The sequence below is a fragment of the Canis lupus genome, chromosome 23 (assembly GCF_003254725.2).
Source record: "Canis lupus dingo isolate Sandy chromosome 23, ASM325472v2, whole genome shotgun sequence".
Taxonomy (NCBI): Eukaryota; Metazoa; Chordata; class Mammalia; order Carnivora; family Canidae; genus Canis; species Canis lupus.
In genome coordinates, this window is record NC_064265.1 from 43,855,383 (window position 1) to 43,881,607 (window position 26,225).

Below are 26,225 nucleotides of genomic sequence, written 5' to 3' on the forward strand. Positions count from 1 at the left end.
AATTGAGTTAATCAAGGAACGTCAGCACATATGCTCTCTGCAGTTCTTGTGTAGATGAACCCTTGATGCTGTGTCCTTGAGACTTTGCTCCTTCTCTCTTAAAAGTCCTTCTCCCAGCCCAGATTCTGGTTCTCACAGGAATGACTTCCACATGGGATGAGGGTAGACAGGAAGATGTGCCAGACATTTACAAACACCTTCACATTTATGTTTCCAAAGAACCGGGCCAGACACATCCCGGGGTCATCACTCTGCAGATGAAATTGATACTAAGAGAAGTTCCGTGTCCTTCCTAAGATCACTAGGTTAGGAAAAGGTGGAATTAGAATTGGAACCCATGTCTAATCTTGTTAGACTTTACACTCTTTGTACCCTCTTCACCCCTCTCCACCACTGCTTCCTCCCATAATGCAATGCTACCAGTACTCCTCTCCAGAATGCAGTGCTTGGTTGACAACTTGGTTTATTTTTAAGAGCCGGGCCTTGACCTTTCCTATCTGAGCTCCAATCATTGGAAATTAATGCTCGACAGATCTTCTGAAACTGCCTTATGTAATCCTTTTAAATTATGATAAGAAAACTAAAGTGCAGTCATTAAGTCACTATGCCCCAAGTGAGCCATTAAAGTCAGTGCCTGGAGCAGGACCAGCACTGACTCCGCTGCAGTGTGTTGGCACCCCCACAGTGCTTTCTAGATCTTGCAAGGAGAAACCCATGTCCTAGATGTGGGGAGCTGATTCTCTCAAGCCCTCAACTGGAGAGGTGAGGTATGTTGTGGTGGTAAGGGACAACATCCATACATGTCAGTCATGTTTGGCTTCAGAGTTTGCAGTTTCTTTTCAGCAGAACAGCTCTAATCATCTAAACCCATAGGGAAAACATGCATCAGAGTGAACAGGAAATAGAGTGGTCGGCTCTTTTCCAGGTGGATTCCTGCATCTTCTAGGACTTCCTGACTCTCTCGTTGTCAAACATCTGCACGCCTGCCTACAGCAGTACCAGACCTAAACTACTCCTCAAGTCACCACCACCTCCACTACCCTCAACTCCTTTCTAACCTATTTTTCAACAAGTTCCCTTGGTCTGAGCCAACCCAGCTATATATAGCAGCCCCATGATCACACACCCTCTGCACAACTTTCCAGCTCTGGCCCCATATTCATGCCCCAGCTCCTCGATGTCTGCCTCCTCCCTCCTGTGTCCCCTCCCCCAGTTCCTCTAAGATGGGGTCGCAACCACAAAGGTCTTTGAGGGAAGGGAAACGCGTCAAGTTCTAGGTGCACGGTGATGGGAATGGTAGAAAGTACAGCAAACTACAAAGTTCATGGCCCACCTAAATACAATTCAAGTTTTAAGAAATTTAAAGTATTTGTTCAAAGTACTTCTACAGCCTGGATTCAGTAAGCACCCATTTTGAACCCCTGTTTGTACTCTAATCTGCAGGCATTACTTTCTTCAAATCCTGATTCAGAGTCAAAAGCGTTTCGCTAGAATTGTCTTTACTTCATCACCACTCCTTTACATTCCCTTAATTATATGGAGATTTTGTACCATATTCTCTGGCTTTTGTATTCTCTATATCTTAAGGGCAAGAACAGCTCACCTTTGTTTCACACCTCAACTTTAGACCAGTCCTGCCTCAAATTTAGTTACCCAGAACCTTCAACATAGATAGTGTATAGTGTGCAAGTCTGATTGAAAAACAAACACAAAACCTTATTTGGGGCAAGTCCTATTCCTAAGTGTGTAGATTTGTGTCACTGGCATCTTCTGAAATTCCTAACAGTGGGGCAGAAGTTAATTTTCTGCATCTCCGTAGTTCAGAGGAGAGGGAAACATTCTGTTGTTAATTTGCACCAATACAAATAAACCATATGGCTTTCTGAATGACAGAGTCACTAGGACACCCAGCCAACTATGCCTGGACCATTTCTCACTTGTCTCCCAGAAAGCTGTCAACGTAGGAGGTTAACCTTAACGACCCACGAGTCCTTCTGTCATCTGCTGCCCTCTAGTGCACAGAAGGGATATAGCGGACAGTGTGGTCCGGAACCCAGAACTCCCTGAGGCCTATCCCCAGAGCTCTGACAGTCAACAGCTACATGGGAAGATCATCCCTTCTTGGGTGGTGTAGAGTTTGGGTGATTATAATAAAAAAAGGAAAAGAAAAGAAAAAGAAAAGAAAAGAAAAGAAAAGAAAAGAAAAGAAAAGAAAAGAAAAGAAAAGAAAAGAAAAGAAAGAAAGAAAGGAAAGGAAAGGAAAGGAAAGGAAAGGAAAGGAAAGGAAAGGAAAGGAAAGGAAAGGAAAGGAAAGGAAAGGAAAGGAAAGGAAAGGAAAGGAAAGGAAAAAAGAAAAGAAAAGAAAAAAAGAAGAAAGAAAGAAAGAAAGAAAGAAAGAAAGAAAGAAAGAAAGAAAGAAAGAAAGAAAAAGAAAAAGTTTACAGAGACATTGATCTATGGTTGTCTATTGTGGAAGACAAAGTGTTGAAGTAAAATAAGTAGGAATCAATAACTCATTGGTGAGATAGGAAAAAAAAAAAAAAACAAGTTGAGAGGAAACCAGGATGTGGTCTTCATACCATGCAGCAAACAATACTTTTTTAAAAAGTATCTTTTAGTGGTGTTTTTTTTCTATAATATAAAAGTATATAAACTTCATTGTACATGTTCTTCTTTGTTACGACACAAGTTTGTGTTCATCTCAGGAAATGTGGATATGCAATGGAATCACTCAGAAACCACCTTCCACTGGCAATGTCGTGAGAATATCATTCTAGATGTTACTGAATGTATGTAATTTATAAATAAATATAGGGTCGCTTTTTGCATGCACTTCCACAACCTGCTTCCTTTCTGCCATATTCTGAGGCCATCAAAGGTGTGTATTTTGTGAATTTATCCCTTACCTGTGCCAGCCATTCGGAGTGCGGGCTCCTGAGTGTGCTATACCAGGCAAAATTACCCGCATTTCTCACCTAAAGCCCCCTCTCATCTGACTTTTCCAGTCGGCTTAAGCAAGTGATTAATCACAGTATGTCATTTTATTTTCCAGGTGGTAGTTAAAATAATAAATGTGGGCATATGAATACTATCTATTTAACGTAGCTGTATTTATCATGGATTTAAACTGTATGGATATGACAACCTAATCCTGCTTTAATAAATCTACTTTTTAAATCACACCCATGAAAGACTTTGCTCCCAAAATTATGGAAGAGTTCTTTAACGCACTTGAGAGAAAATTTCAAATGTAACCAATCTGTACTTACCCTGGAAGTGAAACATGATCATTGTTTCTCCAGGCATGTATGGTTTGCCCCCATGCGATAAACCCAACAAGGAAAAGAACAGCATCTACGTAAGAGAAAGCCGTGATGGTGGGGCTGAAAGACAGCATGACCAGATTTAATGTTAAAGCAAAACTAAAAACTCCAGGATGGCACTTAAGTGAGCGTGATGGGAACGTATTGTTTCCTTATAATGATTTTAAATGGAAATTACAATTCAATCACAAATAAAAGTAAATTGTAGACAGTGAGGCGAACAAATCTGTTTCACTCGGATTCACGGTGATTATCAAATTAGCAGCTACTCATTCACCACTAACCATTTTCAGTCTTCTTGGTCTCTCTAACAGCCCTGAACTGCAGCTTCATGGTGATTGCAATGGTGGCAGCTCATCAGGGCTGTATTTTAGCTGTGCTTTTATCTTCCCTGTTTTTCCTTTTCATTGCTTGGCAAGGTAAAAGAAAAAAAGATCATTAGAGAAGTGAAAACTAGTGCTTGCACCTGTTTTTAAAAGTTGTGCAATACCAGTTGAAGGCCTAACATCTGGCTCCAGGCCGTCTCAAAATCCATCTTCTCGCACTCTCCCCTCATTTACTCCACTCCAGCCACACTGGCCTCTTGTTCTTTCTCCACATGCCAAGCACACTCCTGCCTCAGGGCCTTTGCACCTGCTGTTCCCCCTGCTAGACCATCCTTCCTATCTGCATCTACAAACCTCACTGCCCCTCTTCATTCAGGCCTGAGTTCAGATGTCCCCTCCTTCAAAAGATTGGCCTTCCCCAACTTAGCCTTCCTAAAATAGCACCCCTGTCACTCTCTACTTCCTCAGTCTGGTGTTTTTTCTTCCCAAAATGTCTATCACTCCCTGATGTAATATTATATGCCTACTTTGTGTTTCATTATTGAATGAGCCCAGTATCAGGGAATGCTGGACAGAATGTCCAGCATGGGTCTGGGACTCCATAAAATGATCTCACCAGGACATTTTGATGTACACCTCGGTTAAGAACCTGGTTCAAGGGACTTTACAGTTTCTGGGATCCTGTGGTCTGGATTAAAATTTCAGTTTGACAAGCATAGGGCATCACAGCTGTAGGCCCAATCAGAAACACAGGAACCCATTTCCCAAGGTTACTGTGACATTTGAATTTTTTTTTAATTTTTATTTATTTATGATAGTCACAGAGAGAGAGAGAGGCAGAGACACAGGCAGAGGGAGAAGCAGGCTCCGTGCACCGGGAGCCCGACGTGGGATTCGATCCTGGGTCTCCAGGATCGCGCCCTGGGCCAAAGGCAGGCGCCAAACCGCTGCGCCACCCAGGGATCCCTCCTGTGACTTAAAACAAGAAAAAAAAAAAAAAAAAGTCGGTGAACTGAGGCTCCGACTCCAGCGGCCAGACTCCACCGCCCAGAGAGGTCTTACAGCAAAAGCGGCTGTGATGGGAATCAGTCCTCCGGAGAACATGACACAGGTCACCAGGGAGGGGACTTCAGAACGCACAGGTGGGGACCGTAGACTTCTATTTCTAAACGCCTCTGGCGGGCTTAACTGGATCAAGAGTGACACCTAGTGGAAAAGCTCTGTTTTCTAGCTCCTCCTCCCCGCCCCTCAACAAGTCAAATTCTTTTAGTTTAAAAAAGTAATTACTCCGCAGCATAACCGAGGCACTGTCATAACGCCAAGGTCTTCGAAAGTTGCATCCAAAACCGCGTAACATCAGGCTCTGTAAGAACAACTGCAGAAAGGGGACGGGAAGACTGGAGCTAGTCTTGAAAGTTTGTGTGTATGAAGAACCTGGTAGAGAGAGGCAACAGGAAAAGAAGGAAGATAAATTTTTGTCCCAAGTTTCTTGAGCATGACATGAAATTTTTCATTAGACAAAGAGAATAATTTGACCAGGAATCTGTGAGTAGGACTTTCTGGATTGGAAGCAAGGGAAAAGCAGTGGCTACTACTTCTGGAAACCCTGCTCAATGGCCTGGCCTTTGCGTGGGGTCCAGGAATCTGCTCTTGCCCGCAGTCCATGAGCTTCTGCAATTCATATGTCCCAACACTGGAGCTAGGCCACCTGGATGCCCTCTCGGGCTTCTAACCCCAGATCCTTTTCCCATTTTTTCCGGCCCTAAAATCAGGATATATGACCTGACACCCAGTCGGACCCTAAAACAGAGCCCTTGAACTAACGACTGCTACAAGAAATTCAAGATACTCACTGCTGTACTACATAGATGTGTATTTGCACCCTTAAAAAATTTTTTTCAAATTTATTTTAGAGAGAGAGGATGTCCATGGGAGCAGGGAGAGGGGACAGAGGCAGAGGGAGAGAGACAGAGAATCCCAAGCAGATTCCCCGCTGAGCACAGAGCTGATGCAGGGCTGGATGTCACAACCCTGAGATCAGAACCTGAGCCTAAATCAATCAAGGGTCAGACACAACCTGCTGAGCCACCCAGGCGTCCCGACGTGTATTTGCTCTTAATGATTTTATAAAAGAATTAACTCTACCCCCTAAATGGCCTCCGGGATAATATTCTGCTTGGCCACCACCTCCCCACAACTATTTGCGGCTACTCTGGAGAAGGACTTTACCAGCCCTTCAGTAGAGTCTCTGTGCCTGGTGCTACCTGCTTTCTCTTGCTCAGCCTCTTTGCTGCGGTCCAGGTTTTAATCCCTCCTCTTGTGTGCTCCCCTCACTGGCCTTCTCCCCTTGCGGGGACCCCAAGGCCGGCTCTCCATCCCAGAGTGCTCCCACCCAGAGCCTCCCTCCCAGCTGCCTCACAATGATTCCTCTCAAACTCACTGAGTAAACATCAATTCGCCGTGAAACAGCTCCCACTCGAGCGTCTCCTTTCCACTAGAAGCGTGCACTTTATTACTCCCATGCCTGGCCTGCACCACGCAGTCGGTTTGCTCTGGCAGCCTCGTTGAGCCTAATGGCATAATTCACTCCTGTTTGTTTAATTGGTTAAATCAGATTAAAATGTGTTTTTGGCAGGGGTAGAGTGTGCTCACTTGTGTGTATTTTAATTTTCACACACACTCTCAATGCTGAGACCCAGAGGCACAGTTTAAAAATTAAAAGTTTACAAAGCCGTGCTGATGACAGTCAACAGCAGTGAATAGGCTTCACAGCCAGCAAATACTTAAAATAAGTTTAATTATCTTGAAGAACTACTGCTCTTCCGGGCCCCCGAAGAGGGGACCCCTCCCTTCTCCGAGCTTCCCAAACAGCTTCACCAGCACCACCAGGAAAGCTTCATGAAAAGACACAGTCCTGGGCCCCATCCCAGACCTCCTGAACTAAAATCTCTGGGCAGAGACCTGGAATCTCTTTTTCCACAAGCTCTCAGCCAGCCCCACATAGTTTCAGTCCCATGTTTGGAAACACTGCTCTGAATCACTGCCCAAAGCTCACCTCTTTCAGAAAGTTCTGGTAAAGCAACCTTTGCCAGTATTTCCCAGTCTAAGGACATGCATACTGTCTTGTTTTTGCCCTATCCATGTACCACCAACTCTGCAGTTTACCTAATATGTGCATATCAATTGGCTTGAACTTTTGTTAAAAAAAAATGGATTTCATTTTTTTTAAGTTTTATCACTATGATAAAATCATGAATTTAATGTATATTTTTTCTAGTACACAATGTAATAAATATATATCATGAAAAACTGTTTTAAAATGCTTTTCCCGGGATCCCTGGGTGGCGCAGCGGTTTAGCGCCTGCCTTTGGCCCAGGGCGTGATCCTGGAGATACAGGATCGAATCCCACGTCGGGCTACCGGTGCATGGAGCCTGCTTCTCCCTCTGCCTGTGTCTCTGCCTCTCTCTCTCTCACTGTGTGCCTATCATAAATAAATAAAAATTTAAAAATAAATAATAAATAAATAAATAAATAAATAAATAAATAAATAAATAAAATGCTTTTCCCTGTAGCAATATGCATGGTTTGTGTGCCAGTGGGGTTCACCTACCATACCTGAGAAAACACTGACGGAAAGAAATAATCTCTGGTCCCACCTTTCCTTTCAAAGAGGGCCCTCAAGAAAATTATGAATAGGAGAATTTTGTATTGTTCCATTCTTCACCCCCTCCCCTCCTTCCTTTCTTTAATCAGTAACCAATAAAATCACTGGAGGTTGATGCAGGTATCAGCAATTCTAAACCAGGAGTAAAACCCATCATGCCATTTCCCCTTCAAAAGACATTTCTCTCCAGTAGGGAACTCCCATTACCTTCTACTACCTCCATGGGGCTACCTTGTATTCATTGATAAATAGAGGGTAAAAAGGCCACTGAAAATATTCTCACAAGTACAAATCAGAGCCAAAACGTTGATTCTTTGACTCCAGAATTCCAGAGAATACCACCCTCCAGGTCTGTCCTGTACTCGTGTTGGACTGCCACACCTGTACCACCATGGCAGCAGGCCCTGGTTTCTTCCTTTCTCTTCGTCCCTTCTTCTTCTCTGCTTTTCCCTTTCAGTAGTTAAAAATAAATGACATTTTTTTTCTTACTTTGAAAAATGTTCATGTGAGGAAAATTAGAGAAAGTAATTAGTATACGTAGACATTTTTAAAGCTCTATAACAATCATAGAGATGCTTTTAACCCTTTAGGATACAGATTCAGAACCCTTCCTAGAATGTGTGCCAGGATATTATTCATAGGTTGATGTGTGCTGGACTCACTGCCAAAAACGGTGCTTTATTCTCATTCATTTCCAAGCCAGCTCTGTGTTCTGAGCCTGAGGTTCCTAGCCTCAGCACTTGATACACCTCAGTTGCAGAGCTAGAAATGGAAGCTAGGAGGCACTAGAAGGCTAAGGCTTCTGGCCCCGAGTGGAGGAGGTCTGAACCAGGACAGGAGGTTCCCTAGGGAGGAGGCCAGTGGCAGTGGGTTCTGCAAACCCACTTTCTTGGAAAGACCCATGCCCCACCCCCAGGCAGCCCTCAGGTAGTGACTTGGCTACTGCAGAAGGAGGACTGAACCCCAGATTTTTGGCCTTATCCTACAGTGTAAGATCCTTTTACCCAGTTTGGTGAAGGAAATGGAGCTAACATATTAGAAAAAGGATAATGAGCACCTGAATGGCTCCCACTGGAGACCTGAACAGTCATAGCCTCTCTGTTTGCTGTACACCATGTCGTAGTCAACTGAGATGGAATTTCCAGACAGTTCTAGTGAGTGGGAATGGGCCAAATTTATGTCATGTAGAACTGTTAAAACCCATTGACTGGGAATTGAGAGGGGCCTTTTAGGAAATTGGGGCTTTTTATGTATATGTTTAAGGAGACATTAGGGCAGCAGGGATCAAATCTGGACCGGATTTGTCAAAAAGAAGGGGAATTTGGTGACAACTATCTTAATTTTCACCTTGAAAGGAAAAAAATTGAAGTGGGGGACAGTTGTCATCAGTTTAAAAAGAGAGTAGCAGTCATCAGTAGTTAAAAAAGATATTTTAGGTTATAGAGTAGCTTTGTCTTTATCTTGTTCCAAACATGATCAGAATGGCCTTGTACAGCATTGTTTATGTTCTTTAAACATTGTTAATTTCCACTTGGCAACATCATGATCCAGCTGCTAGTAGAGCCATTTTTTTTAACTTTCCTGAACAAAGGACTGTATTATTTCTTAGACCAAATTAATATTCATTGTATATATACACAGATGGTTTTTTTTAACAAATATAGGAATTTACTATACATACTGTTTGAGAATCTATTCTACCTAATACTATATCAGCAAGAGTTGTTTGTGACAGTATTCATATGTGTCGTTTTATTTTTTTATTTATTTATGATAGTCACAGAGAGAGAGAGAGAGAGAGGCAGAGACATAGGCAGAGGGAGAAGCAGGCTCCATGCACCGGGAGCCCGACGTGGGATTCGATCCCGGGTCTCCAGGATCGTGCCCTGGGCCAAAAGCAGGTGCTAAACCGCTCTGCCACCCAGGGATGTGTCGTTTTAAAGGGAAATAATGGGGTTCTGTTGTGCAGATGAGCCACACATATTTAACTAGTCCCATACTGCCCAACATAAGAATGTTTCCTCTGTGTGTGTGCAGGTGCAGGTGCAGGTGCAGGTGCTGGTTCAGTTGGCCTACCATAACAGAGTACCACAGACTGGGTAGCTTACCCAACAGAAGTTAATTTCCTCCAGGTTCTAGGGGCCAGAAGTCTGAGATCAAGTTGTCAGCGGGGTTTGTTTCTTCTAAGGCCTCTCTCCTTGGTGTGTAGATGGCTGTCTTCCTCTAGTGTCTTCATCTGATCTGCCCTCTGTGTGTGTCTGTGTTCTAATCACCTCTTCTTATAAGGACACCACCTGGATTAGAACCCAATTATGTGACCTCATTTTTATTTCAGTTTACTCTGCAAAGGCTCTACCTCCAAATACAGTCACATTCTGAAGTACTGAAAGTTAGAACATCTGCATGGGGCAAACATGGGGAGAGACACAGTTCTACCGTAACTGTGTGTGTGTGTGTGTGTGTGTGTGTGTGTGTGTGTGTCTATGTGTTCATAATTTGCAATCAATGTAGTAATGGACATCTCTGTATCTAAGATTTTTCTGTATATCCACAGTAGGATCAATTTCCAGCAGTGGGCTGGCCAAATCCCACAGTTCTAAGGCTTTTGGTAATATTGCCAAATTGCCCTTAAAAAAGTTGTTATAATGCACACTCTCACAAAGCGGTATAGGAGAGTGCTTCAATATACTTTGTAATTTTGCTATTATCTGCTGTTCCTGATTTCACATTTGGTAGATTTATCCACCTCCATGTGAGTTCAGGTGGTCTAAACATGTTAGTGAGACCAAAACCATCCACTTAATTGCTTCCTAAGAGTTTTTATCATTGGTTAAATAAACAAGTCAAAGAAAATGCCCTATTGATAGTAAATCAGGACTGATTTCCATACACAGAGGACAGCATGTTCAGGTTTATGCTGACAGAAATAGTTCCTTGATTGTATCGCAAGCATTTACACTTTGGTCCTCTATGACATTTCAATAAATATTTGTTGACTTTCTTTTAAACACTGTCTGATCCAATTAGATTCTTTTGGTTGCAAGTGACAAGAAAACTCAATTCTAAATGGGTTAAGCAAAAAGGGAGGGGGGAATTTACTGACTCGTGTAACTGAAAGCCCTGGAAGGCAGTAGAGCCACAGGTGAGCCCTTCGTCCTGAAATTAAAGACTGCCACCAGGTTCCACCTCTGTTTAGTTGCCTTTGGACTAGCTCGATGCCTAAGCTCTCTGTGGTGGCCTCTGACAGCCTCAGGCTTTGTCATCATAGTCATAGGATGACTGTAGGAAAATCAGAAGGATTAACACTAGGCAGGAAAACAACACCACCATTCTGACTCTCCTAGAAATCTAGAGCTAGTAGGAAATCTGGAAAATCCTCTAGTCTGGTTTTCAAAAGGTGTTTATTTTATTTTGTTTTGTTTTGTTTTGACGAATCAAAGTTCTTTTGCTTTCTTGGGGTGCCTGAGTAGCTCAATTGGTTAAGTGTTTGCCTTTGGCTCAGGTCATGATCTCAGGGTCCTGGAATGGAGCTGCGCCCAGCATAGGGCTCCCTGCTCAGTCTGCTTCTCCCTCTCCCTCTATCCCTCCCCCTGCTTGTGCTCTCTCTCCCAAATAAATTTTTAAAAATGTATTTTATTAAAATATCTTGGGGCACCTAGGTGGCTCAGTGGTTGAGCATCCACCTTTGGCTCAGTCAGTGATCCTGGGGTCCTGGGATAGAGTCCCGCATCAGGCTCCCTGCATGGAGCCTGCTTCTCCCTCTGCTAATGTCTCTGGGTCTCTCATGAATAAATAAATAAAATCTTAAAAAAAAAAAAAAAAGATCTTTTGCTTTCTTCACCCAAGATCTCATGATAAAGCCAAATACATAAAATAGAATAAAACCAAGCTGCTTGTGTTGAAACAAGGTGGGGACCCTAAGCCCCAAGTATTTCACCCCTCTCTTTTTACTCATCTTCCCTGAACCTCTTACAAGAAGCACTGATCACTTTAGAGTAGGGAAAATGAGGCCCAGAGCACAAACATGGCTTGCCCTAGGACTCACAGCCCATGAGTAGAAGAGCCAATGGAACTCTAGTACCCTCACCCTGTCCCTGCCTTGCTGCTTCCCTCACCTCTGTTTATTTCTCACTGCCATTTTGAATATCATCTTTCACTTCTATTTTTGACTTAGCACCTCTGTCCCACAGAGAAAAAAAAAATGATAAACAGAATTGAAAGGCTCAGTTGCCCACCATGTGCATTTGTGCACAGCCCTCGTGCCTCCAGCCGTAGTGGATCACAGGCTCAGGACCAAGCAGGTTCAAAGGTACATTGAGCTTCTGTATTCCTCCAAGTCCACTTGAGGTTTTTATTTTAAATCATCAATAAGATGCCAAAAATCAGTGTTTCTCAGGGTATAACCTAGGGACATTGTGGAAACTTTTCTAAGATCCCCGTAGGAATTCTTGAGTTTAGAAGATATTTTTGGACAGAGTGCAAGATGAACAACAGGAGCAAAGTGAGCCAAAACAAGAGTCCTAGAGATAGTTGTCCTGTGAGAAAGGAAGATTGTGGGTTCAACTTTAAGGGATAGAAACATTTTTCTTTAAAGCACAATTGAAACTTAAAGCCAATATGGAGAAAGAAATGAAAAATGTGACCAAATTTACACAAATGCAAAAGGAATCCTAAGTGGTTGAAAATAAATATTTTCAATAACTAAAATAAATAGAAATAAAATAATAATGCCATCTATGTCTGGTAAGAAGTATACCCTAAAATATCACTATTATGTTTCATATAACCACAATGATTTTCATATCACCATTGTTACCATATCACCATTATGTTTCATTTGCATTTATAGTCAAAAGATAGATATGAGGGACTAATGTAATTCACCAATATATTCTCTCTCCATCCGCCCTCATCCATCTCTTTCTCCCAGTTTTAATTAAAGCTTTTCTTATGCAGAAGATTCGAGACATTGAAAAAACTCAGAAAACTGCATTAACAAATTTTCCAAATAAAACAAAATAAAAAGGTAAAGGTCATTGGGACTCTGGATAACATTAACAGCTCCATATATACAGGATCATGGGTTAGAGCCAAAGGATGTCACAAGATACCAGGATGAGAGCAAGCCTCTCCTTTGCAAAGAACAAATTTTGGAGGGTCTCATTAAAGATGACTCTCCCTTTATATGAAGGAAAAGAATTCCCATCAAAACTATGCTTTCTAGAAAAACCCACACGAAACCTTTTCCATTGTACACTGGTATTCTGCAATTAAAAGCAATATTTAATTTGTTGAAGCTAGAGATATAGAGTCTCTCCAAATGTTCAAGTTATAAAAGGAAAAAATTTTCCCTTGAACATAGAAGAAAAAAATTAGAAAACTAAGTATATTTGTATATATCCTTTTCAGATCTAAAATCACTCTGTGAGATTAGTAACATAGAAATATATTAAACCTATTATGATTTGTTTATAGAACCTTGAGGTCTAATGCACAGAGAAATATGATTATCAGGAGAAATAAGTTGGGTCAGGGAGACATTCATTGTTTTCACCTTTGGATTTGAATAACCAAAGAAATTAACTCATAGCCCCCTGTGACCACCCACTTTATTGTTCACACCTCAGTTTTTGGTCACCTGGTGTTATAATTTTACGTTTACTCATCCATCTTTTCCACCACCAAACTCAGCAAAGGCAAGGAGTGTATATTACTCATTAAGGATCCTGAAGGTCCTAGGAGATGCTTGTCCCTCAATAAATAACATAGAAACAAAGGTAGAAAAGCGATCAAATGAATTATTTTAACGCCCCTTCCATACTTTGATTCGCTGCCATTTTTAACTTTTTTCCAAATTAATAAAAGGTTAAGTATAACTTCCAAAGAAACATTGGGTTAGAAGATTGAGAGCATGGCCAAATAAGGATTAGGACTGTGGAAGAAAGTTCTAGAAGCATTGGATAAAATTAATGTATCCCCAACAATACCTTTTGCTTTTCTTCTTTGCCAATTTAATGAAAAAGATCATTAGGCCTAAAAATGCAGCATTGTCAGGGGAATGGCAGTTAAAGACAAAGAGGATATACCAGAAGAGGGCACTCTTACCACAGATATTTACATTTAACATTTTTTGAAAGTTTGCCCCACAGCAGGGCCAACAGAGAAAGCACAGCATTCTTTCCTAAGGAGCTCATAATTCTCCCAGCCAAGCAAGGAAAAGGAAAAACACCAAGGGTAAAAAATTAGAGAAGAATGCCAAAGGTAATGACCATGCTCCCTGGCCATTGCAATCTGGAAGCAGAGCTTTATATGGTTCTCAGAGGACTATTTACCATCTCCTCACTGAGGCTAAAAAAAAAGGAAAGGAAATGGGGGAAAAAAAAAAAAAGACAAAGAGAAACTATACGACTATACCAGCCAACCCACATTCTGACCTGCATTAACCCCTCCCTCTGTATTGCCTTTCAACTCTTTTTATTTCCATGTAGTAAAACAAGTCATTTCATTGTAGGGCTAGACCAAACCAGAAGGTTTGGGGACATTTGCCAGAAATCTATAGCAGTAAGTATTAGTGTCGTACGTTTTTAGGGGAAGAACAGCCACGTTCTCCTTGCTGCCCCATGGAGAATGCCTGTGCCTGGGCTTCTAAGCTGTGGAAACAGATGAACCCTATCCCTTCCCTCATGCTTCTCCGGGACAGTTATGGACTATAGAACTTTTGGTTCTCCTCCTCCTCTGACAGCTGTCATTATACATGATTGATCCAGAGATTGGGAGATAAGTACCCATCTCATCCTGTTCCCAAAGCCCAATCTTCCCCCAAAGCCAGCTGTTTGGGGATTTCATTTGAGTACTGGCCCCAAATATGCCCTTCTCCTAGACTCTGTATGACTCCACACTTCCAACTCAATTGCCCCAGCCTGGTGCCAACCCTCTTCATTCCTGCGGGCTCCCAGGGGTCCCCCTGTTCCCGTCCTGGTCCTCCATGGGTCTTGCACACTGCACTGGAGTTCCTTTCCTAGAAAAAGAGCTGATCCTGGAGTACTTCAACTTCAATGGCCATCATTCTTCTCATTGTTTATCCCAGCCACATTGGCCTCTATGTTGGTCCATGAACATAGCCAAGCTGCTGCCTCAGGGCCTTTGTACTTACGTTTAGAATTACATTCTTCAATACCCACATGATGCATTCTCTCACTTCATTCAGGATTGTGCTCTAATATCATCCCTTCCCTGACCATGGGTATCCAAAGCAGCTACCTGCCGTATTACACTCTATCCTCTAATTCCTCCTTATGCTGCCTTATATTTCTTTTTTTTTTTTTTTAATTTTTTTTTAATTTTTATTTATTTATGATAGTCACAGAGAGAGAGAGAGAGAGAGAGGCAGAGACACAGGCAGAGGGAGAAGCAGGCTCCATGCACCAGGAGCCCGATGTGGGATTCGATCCCGGATCTCCAGGATCGCGCCCTGGGCCAAAGGCAGGCGCCAAACCGCTGCGCCACCCAGGGATCCCTGCCTTATATTTCTTTATAGCAGTCATCACTCCCTGGCATTATGTTACATGTGTGATTGTTTATTTCTGTCAGCTCCCCAAGGGCAGAGACCTAGTTTTGTCTTGTCCACAACTATATTTGCAGTACCTGTCATTTTGGGTGTTCCCAATAAATATTTGCTTAATTAATTAATTAAACCATACCTTTCATCCACTCAGTTCCTTCCTCCATCCTCTGAGGTACTCTTCATTCATTCCAGAATTAAAGCAAACCCCATGGCATGGCACTCAGGGGGCATGATCTGACTCTCCCCTCCTTTTCTGGCCTGATTTCCTATCACACTTCCCCCACCTGCAATGGACCCTGAACTGTAGTCAAACCTACTGATACACCCTCCACTCTCATGCCTGCTGGCCTTTTCTGCTCCCTGTGTTCCATCACCATTTGTTGAAATCCTCCCAGTCTCTCAAAAACCTTCTGACGTGCTACCTCCTCCCGGTGGAGACTTCTCTATTCTCCCATCCCAGCCGTTGGCAGTTCTGTCCTCGGTATCAGTTTGTGCATCTCTTATATTATGTCCCGTGTTACAAGTTATTTCTCTGTTTCACTTTCTCTACTAGGAGACAAAAGAGCAGAGCTGGATATTCTCTCTTTTAACTCCCAAGTGCACAGAGCAGGGGTCTCAAACTCAAATGCCCATGGAAGCTAGGCACAAAGTGAGGTGCATGATATATCGGTCTGCTTGGGCTTTCATAACAAAATACCACAGAGTGGGGGGCCTTAAACAACAGAAATTCACTTTCTCATCATTCTGGAAGTTGGGAGTCTAAGATCACAGTGCCATCAGGAGTGGTTTCTGGTGAGAGCTCTCTTCCTGGCTTATAACTAACTGCCTTCCTCTCCCTGCGTCAAGGTCTTTCCTTTTCCTCTGTAGACACATAGTGTATGAGAAACAGCTCTCTGATGTCTCTTCCTTCTCTTATAAGGACACGGGTCCTAAGCATCTCCTTAATTAAAGGCCCTGCCTCCGCATAGAGTCACATTGGGGTTAGAGCTTCAAAACATGAACTTAGGGGGACACATTAGAGTCCATACAATGGGCCCAATGGGAGTTAGGGAAACTGGAGAGAAACTTCCATGGGGGACCTGCTCCTCAGGCCTGACACATAAGCCTCATATTCCCCACCCTTCAGGATGTGAAAGAAGCTGAAAAGCTAGAGCATTTGTAGGTGAAAACTCTTGATTTTAAGTTGTCAGTAACTTATGTTAAAACGTATGTTTAAGCTATTAAGAGCAAAACAAATGCTGTCCGCTGGCAGGATTCTTGGTCCGGGGACCAAGAACTGGCAATATTCCGGATTCTGCTGGGAGTACCAGACCCATAGCAAAGCCTTGTTAAATGTTTTGTGAGGAAGTGGCTCACTGAGGTATGTGTGTGCCATTGTTTGGGAAACTCTGAAATGAAGATGACGTGGTAGGGGAAAGTCCGGCTTCTCACTGACAGCAGGACAGCCTAGGCCTCCCCCCACTTCCCACGTGTCTGCCCACTACCAGGTCCGCAGCCGCCACCCAGCCCTCCGTTCCCAGCTCCCCTACGCAGCCTCTCAAAGCTGGGCAGACCCTCCCTGGGGGCTGCAGCTAATGAGGGAGCCAGAGGAACTGCAGTCGGTTCACAGAGAGCCACAGAAGAGATTAGAGGTCTGAGAACTAAAGATCAACCGAGGTGAAAGGGACCAAGGTAATTCCATTCAGAGGCCAGAGGGTCCCAGGGTTAGCCAGCAGTGGTTTTCAAGTATCCAAGAGGCTCGTGCCCAGGACAGTAATGAGCTGTTCTCCCTACTGAGAACAGAACAAACAGAAAACAGACTCCAAACGCTGCATGGGGAAGCCGAGGTCTCTTTCCCTAACACAGGCCTTTGTGAGCACTTGTGTGTTTGAATGGGCCTTTATAGTGGAAAAGTTCTTTTTTTCATTCATTATCTCCCTTCAGGCTATCACATTCTGTGATTCTAAGAAAGTCCTGTCAAAAAAGGTTGTTCCTAATGAGAGAATGAGCCATAAGGTGAAAAAAAGACTTTCATCTACATATGGTGGTGATGTACTTACGTCTTACACGTTGCTCAATGAAGAATATAGTATTTCCGTATTAACCTATGAGATTCCCTCCATACAGAAAGCCACAAAAACCCAAATGTATTTGGTAATATGTTCAAGGTCATAAATGACTGTAAACAGCCACATTTCCCCCATCATATACTTTCCAATTACATGCCAAGTACAGGTTTTCTCGAGTAAATGAGGAGGGGTAAAGAAGATACATAAATAAATAGATACACATAAGCAAACAAACAACCTGTTCCTTAAGAAGTGCAGAGTCATGATCCTCCAGGGAAGAGATGATCTGCCCTCCTAGGACAGCTGGACATTTTCTAGGGGCCACTGTGGTGACTTGCATTTTCTTAATTTGCTCAGTGAAAGGAAGAGCAGGGGTAAGCTTTTGTCTCAGGAAACTCTGGCAAACCTGGAGCAGCACGGCAACATTGATAAAGTCTTGGATGTTTCCTATGGGCTTTCTCTCCCCCTGTGTGGCCCAAAGCCCCCTGTCCCTGGACACCTTCACCCATAGTGAGCTCTTTTTTAGCAGGTGCACCCACAGAGCAGACTAACCAGACAAGAGGCCAGCTTACTATCTTTCCTCACAGGCTCCCTCTGACGAGGAATTCCAACCAAAGTGATATGGCCTTACTCCTCTTTCGAAGAATGCCCATTGTCACGTAACTCACGGGAATGAATCTGGAGGATTTCCAGGGTTTCAGATAAACACATGCCCTCACACTGCCCACTCAGGTAAAACCTGCCTGGTTAGTCTAAGACATTCGGTCGTTCCCTAACTCCTCTTTCCTCCTCTTTCTGCCACCTCCCGAGATTTATTTCTTTACCCCGATAGGGCCTACCTATACTTTTCTCCTTGGTGGACTTTTAAAAGCACCTGGTATGATATTTTAATATGACTAGTTATTAATAAGAACAAGAATTCCCACATTAAACCAAAGAGAAGTGTTTTGTTTTGCTTTGTTTTATGTGATAGGACTATGTCCGAAGGGTAAAATAAAGAAAGAGGATCTTATTTAATTACAGGTCATAAATTATGGCTGGACATTTGGAATCAAGGATGAGTACACCAGGAATTTGAAAGCCTGACAAGCATGAAGAAGGTATTTGAGACCATGAATTTAGAAAAAGCTTAGGGGCAGTTTATCTTATTGCTGGTTATTTCTTCCAGGGCTGTTAATGCTCAGCGCTCTGGTCCTCTGCACTGGCCTCACTAGCATAAAAAACGGGGGGTGGGGGGTGGGGTAGGATGTTGAATCCATTTTTCATGAGCAGAAATTACTCCTTTGAAATTCTGTCACATAAATTTGGAGCCAGACAAGCTGGATCCAAATCCCAGATCTGCCATTCGCTCTGAGAACCTGGCCAAGAAATGTCATCTCTAAAATAAGGACGAGAATACCAACCTCCAAGGTTGTTGTGAAAATTAATTTGTATAAGATACATTATATCCATAGCAGTTGTTATCACATCTTTTGAGAAGTGGTGACTATTATTATCATTAAAATAGTAATAGTAGTAACATTTTCACTCCTTGTCGCCTTCTGGAACACACCTCTATGGTTTCCAAACTAACTTACCTTGAAAGCAGACATCAGCAACCTGGAATATTGTGGCAAAGGCAGTCCTGGCATTGGCTCAGAGATTGTGCTTCCAGTGTCTTCCACTGAGGTACAGAACTGTGTTTACTGTATCCTAGGCAACCTCTTTCTATCACCCTTCCTCCACCTTCCAGCAAACCTGTCCACCTCTACCTTGCCCCAAGGCCACTCCTCTTCTCATTCTCTCCTCTTTAATCAAAACTCTTTCCTTCAGGACTGCGATGTTCTATACATGCTCAGAGAAAGGTATCATCAGTTTCCTCATCAGCCAACTGAAAGAGTGAATGAAAAGCTCCTCAATGCACTAGATACCCAAGAGGTCTTGATAAACGTGAGTTCTCATTCCTCATCTATGAAATGAGAAATCTGGACAAGATTACCTCTGAATTCCTGGGATTCCACAGAAATTTTGTGAATTAGCCAGTGTATGTTTGCATGCTGGCAAGAAAATATTTTAACTGCCCATAGTCCTCCTAGTTGAGACTAATCTGTAGTTGGTAGGTTAAGTGATATTTAAAGATACCCAGAGAAACTGGATCACCCCCAACCCACACACAAAGGCCAGGACTGTATGAAGCTCCTTACCACCCCACTTCTAAATGGTGGCTGGCCCTCACCCTAAACATGAATATGGCTAGAGAATTAAATTAGGGTTACCACCTGTTAAGAATGTTTATGCACAGTCCAAGGAAACATAGGTCAACTTCATCCTACAGGGACCCTTTGATCAGAACCTGCGACCTCAGGTTGTCAGAAACATGACAGGTTTTTTTAACAGAATCTAAGAAAAGTCCAGGCACCCCCAGGCTTCTGGTAGCATCTACTGGATTCAGGCTGGGGTGACCTGACCTGAAGATGGCATTTGACATTAAGTCAAGTTTGGAATTCGATGGCTGGTTTGTAAACAGGGGACCATCTATGGGACTGGTGGCTCCATAAGAGCCCAGTAATGAAATTATGCGCCTAGGATACACAGCTGGCAGTTACACTCTCTATGGATCACTTCAGGCAGCAATAAAGATAAAGTGCTTTATAATGTATTCATTCATTTCAGTAGTCAGTAGTAATGTTAGAAAGTGGTTCCTATCAAGAAAAGGCTGAGCTGCATTTGAAAAGGAGAAATGTGTTTTCTTAAAGGGATTATTTTGGAGAACCAAATGAACATACGTGAGATGCTTCATTAAATCATAAGTCAGTTTGGCAGGTGATCCTAATATGCTCCTGGCAAAAGTGGGAATTGAAACAGTAGAAACAAATGAGCTACAGGTGTGCCTTGTTTTTGTTTTGTGTCTCATTTGGATTATTTTGGGCTACATCAAATATATTTCAAAAAGTTTGTAGTAGATCATCCCAATAAACAGATTTCAAGTTTCTAGGAAGCATCAGACATTTATTTGATGGACACACAAGGGACAAAATTTGGTTTCTAGGCTGTCCTCTTGGAGACTCAACAGTTTTCCAGTAAATCCCCCTATTCCAAAGCTCTTCTCTCACCCCTGTCTTCCATGGAAAAGAGAAGTCACACAGGTAAAAAACTGGACCCTTCAAGTAAGGTGGAAAATACTGAGATAACCACCCAGAGAGGGGGACTCTCCTGGAAGAGGTTGTTTTGATCCTCACAAAGAAGATAAACCTATAGAGTGCCACGCTGGCTCCCAAGACTTGAAATCCTGCCAATCACCATCTAAAGTGCCATTTCTTCTAAGCAGATTCATGTTTAAAGCTAACTCATCATCTTCCTTTTCCTTCTCTCCCCAAATTAACTTCCTTTTTGAGCTTTCCTACTGCACTGATTTAATTAACGTATCTTTCTTGAGAACCTGCTATGTGCCAGGCACTGTGTAAAGGGCACAGTTAAAAATGAGGCATCTGCCATCACATTTTAGTAACAAGCAAACAAAAGAGAAAATAACTGAATGGCTAAATACATAACATATTGTTAGATGAGGAGACCTACTAAGAAAAGTCAAGCAGAGTAAGGGGAAAGAGAGGAATGGGGTAGTCAGGGAAGGCCTCTCTAATGAGGGTACATTGTAGCAATCTCTGTGAACCTTCAAGAACTTTAGGGGAGAGTAATATTTTCCTGTTTTGTGTATTGATTGAAATTTCCAATTTCCGGGGAGCCCGGGTGGCCCAGTGGTTTAGCGCCGCCTTCAGCCCAGGGCCCGATCCTGGAGACCAGGGATCAAGTCCCATTTTAGGCTCTCTGCGTGGAGCCTGCTTCTCCCTCTGCCTGTGTCTCTGCCTCTCTGTCTCTCTCTCTGTGCCTCGCACAAATAAGTAAAAATAAAAATCTTTAAAAAAAAAATCCCAATTTTCCAAACCACAAAGGTAAAATTAAGTATGTGGAAAGGCAAGGTAGGGACCGAAAGTGAGGGAGCAAGTCAGGTGAATAAATACCTGGGGGAGGAATGTTCAGGATGGAGAAACTGGCCTGGACACGGGATTTTGCTTGCCTCATTCAAGGAACAGCAAGGTCATCTGTGTGGCCGCAGAAAGTGAGCAAGGCGGGATGATGCTCCATGCGTTTTCTCTGTTCTTACTCCCCTCCGCATGGAAGCTACAGGTGCCTTTTACTCATCTCACCCTATCCTTGCTCCATTCAGTTCTATTTGATTATCTTCTCTAAAGGATGACTCTCTGAAATCACTCTCTCCTGCTTCTCCCCGTGCTCTCATCTACATTCGGGCTGTACTCATTTGTGCCTGGATTACTGAAGAGCTTCCTAACTGGCCTTCCAAACTCATGCAGCATCTATTGCTCTAATCACTTTAAGCTTCCAGATTAATCTTCCTAGAGCATTGCTTTCATCATGTCTCTTCCTCCCTTGAATAAAAATGGCTTAGCATTACCTATAGGATAAAGCAGAAGCTCCTGAGCATGCCCCTCCTCCATTCCTGCCTCGATCTGCCCTAACCTCCATCCTTTAGTATCTCTGTTCCCACCTTCCCAGTTCCTGGGACCTCCACCTGTCATGCCATATAATCGGGGTCCTCACTCTAAAGCCTTGAAGCCCAGCCTACGGCCCACTTGAGCCTACTCTGAGAAACCCATCCCAGAAAAGATTGCCTCTTCCCTCAAACACCTGGCACACTGAGTCATCAATATATCTCCAGTTTACTGCTTAATGTACAGCAGTATATAAGGCCCATAGCTTTCTTCTTTGGTTCTAGCTCACCAATTAGACTAAATTCATTGAGGACAGGAACCATTTCTTCTACATCCTGTACATCATTTGAGCACCATGGATATACAAGTCACATTTTATATTACATGTGGAAAATAAATCCTAATAAAGGTAAAGTTCTGAGTTGGTAGGCACTGGATTGGGTAAGAAAAATAACATAGGGATCCCTGGGTGGCGCAGCGGTTTGGCGCCTGCCTTTGGCCCAGGGCGCGATCCTGGAGACCTGGGATCGAATCCCACGTCAGGCTCCCGGTGCATGGAGCCTGCTTCTCCCTCTGCCTGTGTCTCTGCCTCTCTCTCTCTCTCTCTCTCTCTCTCTCTCTCTGTGACTATCCTAAATAAATAAAATATTAAAAAAAAAAAAAAAGAAAAAAAAAAAAGAAAAATAACATAAAACGACCACATTGTATCACTGAAGCCATCCTTTTCCTACAGACAAAAGGGGCTATTTATTCAATGCCAGGTCATCTTCCTCGTAATTCAAAGGAAGGAAAGCTCAGCAGCATGGTCACAAAAATCTTATTTTGTTCATAACCTATATTCAGTAACTAACTGTCTATAAGTAATCAGATAGCTCCCATAATTATGTTAAACAGTGAGAATATGTAACTCTACAAATTCTCTAGGGAAATGCTATCAGTGTGATTGAACCAAATGTAAAAACTGCATACACACACTGAAAAACCGCACACACTTACATGGACTTCTAGTAGGTAATGTTAACAGATCTTAAGAGCTTTATAAAAGTGCAGATACATTTCTTCAGTCTTTAATACCAATGTCAAAGGCTGGACAATAGCAATGCTTTTCCCACACAGAAAGCTCACATGGGTGCCAATAAAAACATAGGCAGAGTTTATAAATCTTGTATTATGGATAAAATATAAAATCTCATTCTTAAGTAGAAAGGTTTCCAACAAGAAGCTAATGTAAAAATTCTTTTCACCTTTGAATGCCTGATGGCCTTGCACAGAGTTGCCCAACAGATCTGAACTGTCTGGACAATATTTTATGTGTGTTCTTTGAAGTTAGCATCTGCCAGGGTCTTTGAAGTCCTATCTTTCAAAATCATAATAGTCATAATTAAGTCAAAAATAAGAGATGCAAGAATTCTGTATTCAATTCTTATTTCACCTTGTTTCAGCAAGGTGAAGCACTTGAAGAGAAGGGTGGGTGTGTAGGTGGATGGGAGGGGTTGGGTGGCAAATCATTAACTTTGTCTTTCCTCCTACTTTTATTCCCGGAGAGTCTGCAGCAGTGGTTACACCATCCAAGTGAAGGTTCAGGACAAGACTTGCCCGTAGGGATGGTAGGCAAAATCCTTACTTGACATGGGATACAGAAGCCCTGGTACCCTCCAGGTCTTCCCACTAGCCAAAGCCTGGAATTCCTTTATTATTGGATAATGTGTCCAGCTTCCTTCCTTCTCCGGGAACCTGCAAGAATTTTGAGGAAAGATAATACCTTAAGCTGTCATGTATACCTTAGGGCAAAGGTTGAACTTCTGAATTTATAGGGCCAGGCAGGGCTAAGAGGGGACGGAAGCAAACAGCTCCAGTGAACCCCAGCTGCGTGGAGCCGTGCATTGTGGGCGCGCTGCTACGAAGCCTTTCAGCCTTTCAAAAGAAGCCAAGAAGCCACATCTTTATGTGCAGTCCTCCCCACCCCCACTTTTGCTGTTGACAGCTCACTCTGGCTTGTTAAAACACTGCACAAACCAGACCAAACCCACCCGCAGGCCAGCAGTGAAACATGTCAGCAAGCTCAGCTCAGTACGGTGCATCAGAGAAGTGAGGGTAGAGCCCGCACCCACCTGGAAACAAGGGCAGGAAGGAGGGGCAGTGCTCAGAGACAATCCGAAGGTCTGAGAGTGAGTTGAGTGGTTCTGCCAAAGGCGGGCTCTGAAGCAGCTTGCCCCATTACCAAACTGCACAGGAAAGGGAGGGACCCCACAAGGAGCCTCCAGAGGGCTTGTACACAGCAGCTTTGGCCACAGCCTACCTACCTCTGCTCCACCCTTTGTTCAGGACCCCCTTGGGACATTCCTGGGCACGTTGAAAAATATCTAAATTATGGCTATCCTAGTATAAAGGTAAATGAACCAGGCTGGATTATATTCTTTTTCTCCTTCTGATTTTATTTTTTTAAAGATTGTATTTATTTATTCATGAGAGACACAGAGAGAGAGGCAGTTTGCATAGTTTTTACATGTTAACTCAACACTTTCATCAATATCCAGAACCATAAAGCCAGTCAGTTGTGAGAACACAACAGAAGAAAATAATAGCCAACATCTATTTCTTACTTTTGCCAGGTACTTTTCTAAGCTGTTTACATACATTAACTCCTTTAATCCTCACAGCAATTCTCAGGTAGGTACTGTCATTATTCTTGCTTCATGGATGAGGAGATCCAGGCTCAGAGATGGTAAGTGACTTGTCTAATATCGCTTAAATTGTAAATGGCAGGGCTGGGATTTGAACCGATACAGAGCATTTTTATGGCCCATGTTTTGTGTCCACAGTAATATAGCTGCCTCCCAACAGGACTACTGATTTGTCACATTTACAGTGACCTGTACCAATAGCTAGTAACCAAGAATTTTCATCCAGCATGTAGCCCAAGCATTGCTGAGCTGGAGGCAGGGCTGACTTTAACCCTCAAGCACAACGGACTGGCTTTATGGTTCTGGATATTGATGAAAGTATGGAGTTAACATGTAAAAGCTAAGCATTCTCTGGTCGTGAAGGCAATAGCTTTATAACGACTTCCTTAAGGTAACTGTGCAAAATTCAAGAGATAGTTGAATATCTATGCAGGCTTGCCTTGGCTAATTTTTAATCGTATGCTGTCTTCCTTCTATCAGCTTCCTGATTTCCCCCACTTGTCTCTAAAAGAAGTTCAAAGTGGAGACTTGGACCTTGAAACTTACCCATGTATCACGTTTGATATCCTGAAGAGATACGGTCTTTTAATAAATAAATATGCCTTGCATCATCAAGTGCCTAGCAACTTTCAAAGCACTCAAGCAGTACACAATGACATACATTTGAAGCAACTAAAAACAAGAGAGAACTTGAGAAAACTTCAACCCACTGGGAGGACCCAGAGCACCAGTCTCCCCTGTTGTCCTGGGATAATAATCGACAGTGATTTCTGCTGTCGTCTGTAGAGTCATAGAGGGAAAAGGAGTCTCTCAAGTTATCAGCCCGTCCCTCATTTGGTGAGGACACAGCTGTTTCCTCAAGGTCATGTTGGTTAGTCTCAAGCTCTCTATGTCTAGTCTTGCCACCTCTGTCATCATTTTGCATATATTGCTTATTCTGAGTCCTTTTGTATGAATTTATATCTCTAACACTAGAATTGTTGCAGCTAAAGACAGTCATAGACTTTTGTGCAGATTTTAAATTATTTTGGTGGAAAAAGAAAGTGTTATTCAAAAATACTTGTTAAATGAATGTATGAAAGTTCTTTCAGCTTTCATTTCATGTTATCTTGTGATCTCATCAAATTCTTCCCCCATTTAACAAGCAGGAGGAGGAAATAGAAACCCTCATGTATTATCAGGTTCTCAGCCTACATGTAGTCCATATGGTTCATAATCACACTTGGAATGAAGTATTTCTATTTCCAAATGTTTATAGATACATTAAAATGAGTGTTGTTTGATTTCAACAGAGCTGACAACAACTTATCCAATGCCGCATGATTTGGTGATTCCTGAAGACAAGAGCAAGGGAGGTCATGTAGAATTGTGAGCTAAGCTGAGCTTGTATCTCTTGCTCTCTCTACATAATATACCTTTACCTGCTCAAACTACAAAAAAAAATATTTATTCTCATCTAATCTGAAGGAATGCACAACTTTAAATCTCTTACACCAGCCAAGAACAAATGCATTTTTCAAGATACATCTTTACTGTAGTCTCATAGTTCTGTTTCCAAAAAAACCAATAAACAAAAATCTCTTATGCATTTGCAAAATGCTTGAAAACCATTAATCTCTCCCAGTAGAATTAGCTTACTTTATAGTGAAGGTGCTAAAGACAGTTTGAGACATACTATGGAATTTTATATAATTCACATTCGATTCAATTGTTGAATCCAGTGAGCCACGCTGTGTTCCTAATGTTCAAATAGATGTCCAAATCTCTCTTTGGACCAAAATAAACCAATTGGTTGCATCCAAAATAGCTGTTTTGTTAAAAACCAGAGTCATTTATAAACAGAATGGCTATTTCCTTATAGCAAAAGAACAAAACCCGTTACTAACCTATGCTCATATATGATGTTCAGCTCTGTTGGCCCAAATGCAATTCCTGAACATAAGCCATGTCAGCACTAAGTGCTGAATACAGGCTAATATATGGGTTCTTTTTAACTGGACTATTAAGTCCATTAACATTTAATGAAACAATTTTAACTTTATCCACAAAAACACTCACAATGCCTTTCCATCAACTCCCTAAAGGCAAAACAACATAAATTTAAAAGAAAAATAACTATGAAGCTTT

At 42.4% G+C, this 26,225-nt stretch overlaps 2 long non-coding RNA genes across 4 annotated transcripts; one reads left to right on the forward strand and one right to left on the reverse strand.

Annotated features, from left to right (window-relative positions):
- Positions 1-18,744, reverse strand: LOC112661159 (uncharacterized). Of its 3 annotated transcripts, none has more exons than XR_007405334.1 (6): positions 18,505-18,744; positions 6,090-6,238; positions 4,937-5,083; positions 3,608-3,733; positions 3,270-3,354; positions 1-301 (listed from the first exon to the last, which is right to left on the reverse strand). It is a non-coding gene; the product is annotated as an uncharacterized LOC112661159 (long non-coding RNA). The 3 variants fall into 3 exon arrangements; XR_007405332.1 differs by having other exon boundaries at positions 3,270-3,383; XR_007405333.1 differs by lacking the exon at positions 6,090-6,238 and having other exon boundaries at positions 3,270-3,383; positions 18,505-18,738.
- Positions 18,613-26,084, forward strand: LOC112661160 (uncharacterized). The gene is made up of 3 exons (XR_003137468.3): positions 18,613-18,856; positions 24,579-24,935; positions 25,391-26,084. It is a non-coding gene; the product is annotated as an uncharacterized LOC112661160 (long non-coding RNA).
- Positions 26,085-26,225: the final 141 nt, after the last annotated feature.